This window comes from Lathyrus oleraceus, chromosome 2 (genome assembly GCF_024323335.1).
Source record: "Lathyrus oleraceus cultivar Zhongwan6 chromosome 2, CAAS_Psat_ZW6_1.0, whole genome shotgun sequence".
NCBI lineage: Eukaryota > Viridiplantae > Streptophyta > Magnoliopsida > Fabales > Fabaceae > Lathyrus > Lathyrus oleraceus.
The window spans coordinates 60,621,993-60,632,305 of record NC_066580.1 but is presented as its reverse complement, the minus strand read 5'-3'; the positions used below and the strand labels follow the sequence as shown (position 1 = coordinate 60,632,305).

At 40.8% G+C, this 10,313-nt stretch overlaps 1 non-coding gene across 1 annotated transcript; it reads right to left on the bottom strand.

The window, feature by feature from the left end:
* Positions 1-2,173: 2,173 nt before the first annotated feature.
* On the bottom strand, positions 2,174-2,280 carry LOC127123975 (small nucleolar RNA R71). Its single transcript, XR_007803627.1, has one exon. It is a non-coding gene; the product is annotated as a small nucleolar RNA R71 (small nucleolar RNA).
* Between the last annotated feature and the right edge of the window lie 8,033 nt (positions 2,281-10,313).

Sequence of the window (10,313 nt, the reverse complement as noted above, 5' to 3'; positions counted from 1 at the left end):
ATTTTGTTATGTTATTACTATGTTTCTCTTTGTTTTCAGGTTTTCAGTCTAATCAGAGCCCCGACCGAGAAAAGGAGTGAAAATGAGCTAAAAAGACTAAAATTCAGCATTTTGCACTTGTGGCTCCCACTATAGCTGGCACCATGGGCCCAGCCATGACGTGTCACATACCAACTTCCCTCAACTGCCACGTCTCCCACTACCTCCACTTGGGCGCCATAATTTGCCCTTATGGCGGGAGCCATGGGGTTGTGGCGGGCGCCACAAGAAGAAAACTTTTCCCTCCCAATTTCAAACTGAAGGGCATCCTTGTCTTTTCCATTATTTTACTTGCCTATAAATAGAGACTCGATTTCATTTGTTTAATCATCCAAACTTAGAGCAAACTTAGTTTCACTTAGGCATATATTTAGTATTTTAAAAATGGTAATCGCTTTGCATTGGGGTGTTGCCACAATTGTGTAATCAAGTTTGTGATCGAGTTTGTAATCGAGTTTAGAGCACTTTGGAAGGAAGTTAATCCTGCCGCCATTTTCATTTCCGTTTAACCCTCCGATTGGAGCAGGTTTTTATTGCTTTACCTTTATCTACTTTATTTCCCGCACTGTCTCTACTTTATTTATTTCCTGCACTGTCTTTACTTTTATTTATTTCCCGCACTCGCACTACTTTCATTTATTTCTCACAATCGCACTACTTTCATTTATTTCTCGCACTCACACTACTTTCATTTATTTCTCGCACTACTTTCATTTATTTCTCGCACTCGCACTACTTTTATTTACTTTCTGCACTCGCACTACTTTTATTTAAATTAAAATGCACTTTTACTTTACCATGTCTAACTAAACCTATAAAGGTTAGAATGTAAGGATCGTAATTGAACTGATAATCCGCACAATTGTTCGTAGAAACACTTAGGGGCTATTTTGACTTTCAACTTAAGTTTTCCCGCACTTAATTTCCGTTGGGTAAGATTGAAAGCCGTCCAACGTCTTTTTAAACTTAGTTGTCTTTAACTATTTCAAATACAGCGAAAGCGCTTTGTTTAGTTCATTATGAGTTTTTAACTTAAGAAGAAAAGTGATTTTAAAACTATTTTTGGACGAGTTTATAAGTTTAGAGTCTGGTTCGTGAGAACCTCTTTTGGTTAAGAAATCCAGGTTAAAATACTTTTCAACTTAGTCAAGATACTATATTTCTTAAAAATAGGTTTACAACTCTAACGCAATGCACGCCTTTTTATAAGTGACAATAAGAGGGTTTGATTAGGGAGTACAACTCGGTTCTGAATATGCGAAAGCGACAATTCCCATTAAATTGGTTCTTTTCAAAGTAGGAAACACTGCCCATAAGTAATTCTATTAGCAAGTACTTGGATTATTAATTGATTATGTGAATTACATTCAAGCCTGTCTTTATTAATTGAACTTTATTTAATACTTTACTTTTCATTGCACACTCTTAAAACCCCTATTTCGTTTACCTTAGATAAATACCATAACAATAGATAACGATAGATTGACACTTGGTCTCTATGGATTCGCCAATCTTTTATATTACTCTGACGCGTTCGTATACTTGCGAAAAGCACGCATCAAGTTTTTGGCGCCGTTGCCGGGGACCAATTTCGTCAAATTTCGTACCCTGTTGTTATATTGTTTAGACTTAGGTTGTTACCTGCCGGTCAATGTGAATAACTCGCAGCACCGGAAGCTTAGTATACCCTCTGGCGGAACCTGAACGTTACGCTTGCGCATGTTTATTTTTCCATAGAATTAGGAGAGCTATGGCCGAATATCAAAACCAAAGACCTCTTAAGGACTTCGCCCAACCATCTAACGAAGAACCTAGTTCTAGTATAGTAAACCCAACCATCCCAGCTAATAATTTCGAACTTAAACCCTCCCTGTTGCAACTAGTGCAACAGAGACAATTTGCAGGTCTCGCTACTGAGAACCCAAACCAACATTTAAAAATCTTTCTCCAATTAGCAAACACTTTTAAAACCAATGGAGCTTCTCCTGAGGCAATCCGTTTAAGATTATTCCCTTTTTACCTCAGAGATAAAGCCCTATCATGGTTAGATTCCCTTCCACCCAATTCCATTACGACTTGGGATAACCTTAGAAGAGTATTCCTTGCTAGATACTTTCCCCCAAGTAAGACCGCCGTTCTTCGAAACCATATAACTAGATTTACCCAGAACCAAGGAGAATCGTTGTTCGAAGCTTGGGAGAGATATAAAGAGCTGTTAAGAGCGTGCCCACATCATGGTTTAGAAAATTGGTTAATCATTCAGACCTTCTATAATGGACTTCACTATAACACTAAGATGACCATCGACGCTGCCGCAGGCGGTGCCCTGATGAACAAACCTTATCCTGAAGCCAGTGCCCTCATCGAATATATGGCTCAAAACCATCAATCATGGGGAGTCAAACGAGCGACAGTTGAGAAGAAGGAAGCCCAAGGAGGAGTACATGAATTAAGCTCTATAGACATGATGCAAGCTAAAATGGATGCATTAGCCCTTAAGGTCAAGCATATGTGCATAAACCCGAATACTACAACCGCAGTTTCGTCGGATTGTGAGATATATGGAACCAAAGGACACCAATCTGCAGAATGTAGTCTATTAAACGAAACCTACTCTGAGCAAGTGAACTACACCCAAGGAAACCCATACTCGAATACCTATAACCCTGGATGGAGGAATCACCCGAACTTCTCCTATAAGAACAATAACCCTATCCAAAATAATGCACCTCCGAGACAACCAAATTACCAAGCCCCAAGACCAAATCAACCTATGCAACCTGTACCACCAAAGCCGAGCCTTGAGAAAATTATGGAAAATTTTATCACTGCTCAAACCCAACAAAATAAAGAGTTCATGAACCAAAACATTCATGTTAACGAACTGATTACCCAGTTAGGAACCAAGGTTGACCAAATAGTTACTCACACCAAGATACTTAAAACCCAAATCTCTCAGGTAGCTTTAAACCAAGCCCCCCAGACTACACCTGGAGGACAGTTCCCTGGACAACCTCAACAGAATCCGCGAGGGCAAGACAATGCCATTACCCTGCGAAGTGGGAATGCTTATGATGAGCCACCAAACTCAAGATTGAGCGAACCCAAAACTTCTAAGGAATATACCAAACCCACAGACAAAGCAAAGGAACCAGAGGAATCTGAAAACTAGGAAGGTCAAGAAAAAGGAGAAGAACCTAAAGACAAAACTTACGTACCACCCCCGCCATACAAACCGCCTATACCATATCCGCAAAGACTCAAACAATCCTAGATCAATAACCAGTATCAAAATTTCATTAAGGTTATAGAAAAACTTCATGTAGAAATCCCTCCCACAGAAGCCATCACCTAAATACCTTCTTATGCCAAGTTTCTCAAAGACATCCTTACCAACAAACATAGACTTGACGATCTGAAACCCTTGGAATGCAATTCTATTTCAGAGAATAAGTTAGCCAAAAAAGATAAAGATCCTGGAAATTTCTCCATTCCTTGTCTTTTGGGAAGTCATGTCATCGAAAAAGCTTTTCTAGACTTAGGAGCTAGTGTGAGCTTAATGCCTTTAGCAGTTTGTGAGAGGTTAAACTTAGGAGAATTACAGCCTATTAAGATGTCACTTCAGTTAGCCGATAGATCTGTTAAGTATCCGATAGGCATTTTAGAAGATGTCCCTGTTAGGATAGGTCAGTTATTTATCCCTACTAATTTCGTTGTCATGGACATCAAAGAGGACAATGATATACCAATCCTTCTAGGTAGACCATTCTTATCAACTGCAGGAGCCATAATAGATGTCAAGAGAGGAAAGTTGACCTTTGAGGTAGGTGACGAGAAAATAGAATTTATACTTTCGAAATTTCTTATGGCACCTGTGGTGGGAGACGCATGTTATGCCTTAGATATCATTGATGAATGCGTTAGGGAAATAGAACAAGAAGAAATCATAAAAACAATTAAGTTACCATCAACTCTTATACTAGAAGATGATGACTTTAGGAAACCCTACATCGATGATAACCTTTACAAATGTTTATCCCTTACCCCAGATCCTATGCCATGCCCTAAGAAACCAACCTTAGAACTTAAGGAACTGCCTAAGAACCTGAGATATGAGTTCCTCGATGAAGAGATGAACCATCCAGTCATAGTTAGTACTACCTTGAGCCAAGAGGAAACAAACCAACTTTTAGATGTTTTACGAAGATATCCCTCATCCTTAGGATATAATATCTCTGACCTGAAAGGTATAAGCCCATCCGTATGCATGCATCAGATTTCGCTCGAAGAAGATTCAAAGCCCTCCATAGAATATCAGAGAAGAATAAACCCTATAATGAGTGATGTTGTTAAAAAAGAAGTTCTTAAGTTACTTGAGGCAGGTATAATATACCAGATCTCAGACAGTAAGTGGGTGAGCCCTGTGCATGTAGTACCTAAAAAGGGAGGCATCACAGTCGTACAAAACGATAAAGGCGAACATGTAGCAAAACGGATGGAAGGAGGATGGTGGATGTGCATAGACTACAGAAAGTTAAATAAAGCAACCAGGAAGGATCATTTCCCTTTACCATTTATAGACCAGATGTTTGAGCATCTAGCCAGACACTCTTACTTCTGCTATCTAGATGGATACTCTGGATTCTTCCAAATACCTATCCACCCCGAAGATCAAGAAAAAACTACCTTTACATGCCCTTATGGAACTTTTGCCTACAGACGAATGCCATTCGGCCTCTGTAATGCCCCAACCACTTTCCAACGCTGCATGATGTCAATCTTTGCAGATTACCTAGATGGTATCATGGAAGTATTTATGGATGATTTCTCGGTTTGCGGATTTAATTTCCACCATTGTCTTGCTAACCTTGAGAAAATCCTAGAGAGATGCGTGGAGGTAAACCTCGTGCTAAATTGGGAAAAGTGTCATTTCATGGTGACCGAAGGAATTGTTTTAGGACATATAGTTTCCGAAAAAGGTATAGAGGTAGATAGAGCTAAGATAGAAGTTATAGAGAACCTAAAACCACCCAAAACTATCAGAGAAGTCCGAAGTTTTCTTGGACATGCTGGATTCTATCGGCGTTTTATCAAGGACTTCTCCAAAATAACTAAACCTTTAACTGGCCTTTTAATGAAAGATGCTGAATTCATTTTCGATGGAAAATGTAATGAAGCATTTAATCTTTTAAAGCAAGCATTAATATCAGCACCTATTATGAAACCCCCTGATTGGTCAGAACCTTTAGAGATAATGTGCGACGCTAGTGATTATGTCGTTGGAGCCGTTCTAGGACAAAGGAAAGATAAAAAATTACATGCGATTTATTATGCTAGTAGAATCCTAGACGCTGCCCAACTTAACTATGCAACAACTGAAAAGGAATTACTCACTGTAGTTTTCGCTATAGACAAATTTAGATCTTATCTAGTAGGAGCAAAAATTATAGTTTACACCAATCATGCTGCCATTCGTTACCTATTAAGTAAAAAAGATGCTAAGCCCAGGTTACTCCGATGGATTCTGTTACTACAAGAGTTTGATTTAGATATAAGAGATTAGGCACTGAAAATGTAGTAGCTGATCACCTTTCTAGGCTAGAACACCTAAAACCAGACTTAGTACCCATAAATGATGATTTTGCCTATGATAGACTGATAGCTAGACTAGAAACCATTGAAGACGATAGCCTAGGCCCTCATGAGCACTTCCAAAAATCCTTAGCAGTAAGTAACGTGCCATGGTATGCAGACTTTGTTAATTACCTAGCTGCTAATATCGTACCCCCTGATCTTGACTACCACCGCAAGAAGAAGTTCTTCAACGATGTGAGAAACTTTTATTGGGACGAACCGCTCCTTTTCAAAAGGGGTAAGGATGGCATTTTTGGCCATTGCGTTCCAGAAGAGGAGGTAAAAAGTATAATTGAGCATTGTCACTCTGCACCCTATGGTGGACATGCGAGCACCTCTAAGACATATGCCAAGATTCTTCAAGCGGGCCTATTCTGGCCTACCATGTGGCGCGACGTACATGCTTGCATTGTCAAACGTGATAGATGCCAATGCACTGGAAACATTTCAAGGCGTGACGAGATGCCTCTAAGAAACATTCAGGAAGTAGAACTCTTTGGCGTTTGGGTATAGATTTCATGGGACCTTTCCCACCATCCTTAGGAAACAAGTATATCTTAGTAGCTATAGACTACGTGTCTAAGTTGATTGAAGCTATAGCTGCACCCACAAACGATACTAGGGTGGTGATCAAGTTATTTAAAAACTACATATTCCCTAGATTTGGAACACCCCGTTTAGTCATAAGCGATGGAGGATCACACTTTATATCGAGAATATTTGATAAACTTTTAAGAAAATATGGAGTTAGGCATAGAGTAGCAACACCATACCACCCACAGACTAGTGGTCAAGTAGAAGTATCCAATAGGGAGATAAAACAAATTCTAGAAAAAACTGTTTCTATCTCTAGAAGAGACTGGTCTCAGAAGCTTCAAGAAGCATTATGGGCCTACCGAACCGCTTTCAAAACCCCTATAGGAACAACTCCCTACCAACTAGTCTATGGAAAATCCTGTCACTTACCTTTCGAATTAGAGCATAAGGCCTATTGGGCCATTAAAACTTTGAATTTAGATTACCTGACCGCTGGTGAAAAGGGTATCCTTGACATTCACAAACTAGAAGGACTCAGGCAATCTGCCTACGAGAATGCCAAAATATACAAAGAGAGAACAAAAGCTTGGCACGACAAAAGAATAGTGAAGAAAGATTTCAATATAGGCGACCCCGTTCTCCTGTTCAACTCTAGGTTACGACTTTTCCCTGGGAAGCTGCGCTCAAGATGGACTGGCCCTTTCAAAGTATCCAAGATTCTGATATCTGGAGCTGTAGAAATCAAGAACGAAACCTGTAGTCCATTCATTGTAAATGGACAAACACTGAAGCTCTATGAAGGAGGAGACATTCCAACAGACTACTCAAGCCACACTCTGATAGATCCACCGATTCTTATTACAGGTGTATAAATTCCGAGCGATCGTCAAGCTAATGACGTTAAACAAGCGCTGCTTGGGAGGCAACCCACGGTTTTCTTATCTTGTTTTACTTTTTTTGCATTTATTTACTTTACTTTATTTTTTATTTTTTATCATATTTTCACCTGGACTAAATATTTGCAATGATTGTGCTTTTAGGATCCCTTTTCCTAACTTTTACAGGATGTAGGACTTCGACGATATGCACGTAGCTTTCAGGGATGATGCCCAGAGAGAGCGTTACATATCTCTCCACCAGCGCCCCGTGGCCCCCACGCGCTATCCAGATCAGCACTGCATGGAAGCCCTGGGCATTGAGCCAAGCATCCGATTTCTGAGCCACCAACTCCATTTGGACGAGTTCACCGACGACCTGAGCAACACCTACAGGAACTTGACATTGGAGTTCCTCAGTTCATTTGATTATGATCCTTACTCTGGACCAGATGGGTATGATGCTTTCAGGCTCTTTGGGATTGAGTACTCTTTCAGCCAGAAGGAGTTCGGTGACCTATTAGGTTTCCAGACCACCCCCGACGCTATCCCTGAGACACCGATGGGATACTTTATGGGTAAGGAAGTGGAAAAGTTCTGGAGTGATATCTCAGGTGGAGGGAGTCAGGATCCTTCTACTCAGTTGTCCCAGGCTATACACAACCCTACTTTTAGGTACTTCCAGATGATACTGGCACACTCCTTCCTTGGAAGACCAGATGCTGAGACGTTGCTGAGTGAGGAGGAGTTATTCCTACTATTTTGTGCATCCCAGTCTCGCCCTGTGGCATGTGGGAACTTTCTATTGTGTGGCCTCAACAGTGTTTCCAGATCGTCCGAAGGAGTCATTCATGTAGGAGGGATCATCACACAGATTTCCATCGCCTTAGGTCTATCCCGCAAGCTGCTACATCTCAGGACCTACTGTAGGTACACTACTATGGATATCAACTTTTGCTTGCCGAGAGGATTGATGAGGAGATCCTCGTTCAATCCAAGACAGTTCAGACTACTGATTGATAGCGAATCGATACATTACTTTACACTGCCTGATCCGATGATGACTAGTGTTCATGACCCAGCTAACTGGAGTCATGCTTTGGAGGGCCAGGGAGAGACTATCGAGGAGCCTAGATCCCCACCTGTTGCTGAGTATACCCCTACATCGCCTTCACCCAGGATCACTGTATTCTCTAACAATTTATCTTTGCAGACCCCAGACATCCGCACCCAGATTGCAGAGTGTCGCAGAGAGATTGTCGGGCTTAGGCAGGAGGTGGCTGACCTTACCTTACAGATGGGAGTATCCGATCTCACACATGCTACCGAGGCCGACTGTTTATACCAGGAGATCGTAGAGCTTCGCCAGGAGATAGCCATGCTTCGTGGATCTAGTCAGGCAGACGAACCCCCTACCATTTGATTTTACCATCTCGTTTTATTTTGTCTCATTTATGCTTATATTTTTCGCATTTACCTAACTTATTTTATATCATTGCATTTGGGATACTTTCTTAACTATGTCAACACATTAATATTTCCACATCTATATATCTATATTTTATGTGTGTTTATTATATTTCCATATTATTTATTTATTTATTTATTTATTAGTCTAATGTTTAAATTCTATTTTTATAAAATTATGCAAGCCTTATGTCACTAGGAAAATACAATGCAAACGCTATCCAGACCCCCCAACCGAAAATAGAACGAGAAGCCCATGCCAAATGACCAAAATCCGGCCCAGCCGAATTTAGCCTTGTGGCGCCCGCCATAGATGTTGTGGCGCCCGCCACAACGTCTGTATAAGCTCGGGGCATACTCACATTTTCCACCATTTTCATACCTTCAAACCTCTAAAACCCATTTTTCCACCTTACAAAAACGCCCTTGAACCCCACAAAAGCTCCCACATTTCTCATCTTCACACCATACAAGTCATTTTCCCAACTTCCATTTTCATTTTCATCCGTCGAATTTCATAAAAATACCACCTTTATACAAACCCATCTTCATCTTCTTCATCGCATTGCAAGAGCTAAAATGGAGTTCAATGGATTTATTCTTCGAGAAGGGAAACCGGGAGATAGGCAGAGGAAGATTATCGAAAGGTTGCAAAATCGGGAAATTCTCCCGACAAGGTATGTGGATGATAATTGTCTTTACACTTTGGGTATCTACCATAGCATTTTTTTATTTATTAGGTAATTTAGGCTTGCATACTATCTTTTCAAACAAAGAACCTTGAGCGATTGACAATCGAGTTTTTAAGTTCTTTAATTTATATTGTCAATCCTAACACTACTAGCACCGTTGGTACTGTCCGATTTAGAATGTTTGTTGTTGAGTATGAATTCAGTACCGACGAACTAGCAGGCCTGTTAGGAATTCCTCATGGGGACAATGCTATTTGTGTGGCCCCTTTGGATTCAGATTGGTCGGTCGAGGTGTTTTACTTCTGGCAGAGATTTTCTAACACTTCAATAAATTCTTTTAAAGGAATTCTTGCCTCGACCATCCATAACCCGGCCATCAGAGTTTTTAGATATCTGTTGGCATGTACTATATTTGGCCGGGAGAATCCAAACAAGGTCAATGCTCGAGAGCTTCTATTTTTGCAAGGAAGCCTCACAAATAGAAGAATTAATTCGGTCTCATTTATGCTCGCTCATATGGTTTTAACTCTTAATAAAGCGGGACCTATTGTTTTTGGAGGACTCATTACGTCTATTGCTCGGGCTCTTAACCTGAACAATGAGATAGCTACTTTAGACTCCCTAGCTCCTCACACAATCAACCTAAAATTTCTGAGATATATGAAATTGTGCCGATTGAGGAGAGAAGGAGGTTATGTGCTTATGATTCATGGTGTAGCTATCCCATCTGTTGTCTTACCGTGCACTAGACGTACTGATGTACGTAATGAAAGGAATTGGACCTATGTTTTAGATGCTCCACCTGTTTTGGGTCTACTTCCTCCTAATGTTCCTGATGAGGAGGGACACGACACTGATGAAGAATATGATCGGAGAGAGCGATCTCCCCTAACTCATGTGTCCCCCCATCACCCTTCACCACCACACACCGCACCATCCTCTTCTTTTGCAGGTTCTGCTCCTGGCTTCTATATTACAGAGGAGATGTGGCGTGACCACATGGCTAGAGAGCAAAGGCGTGATGACCTACTCTCTACCATTCAGCAACAACTGGCGGATAACATGAGCT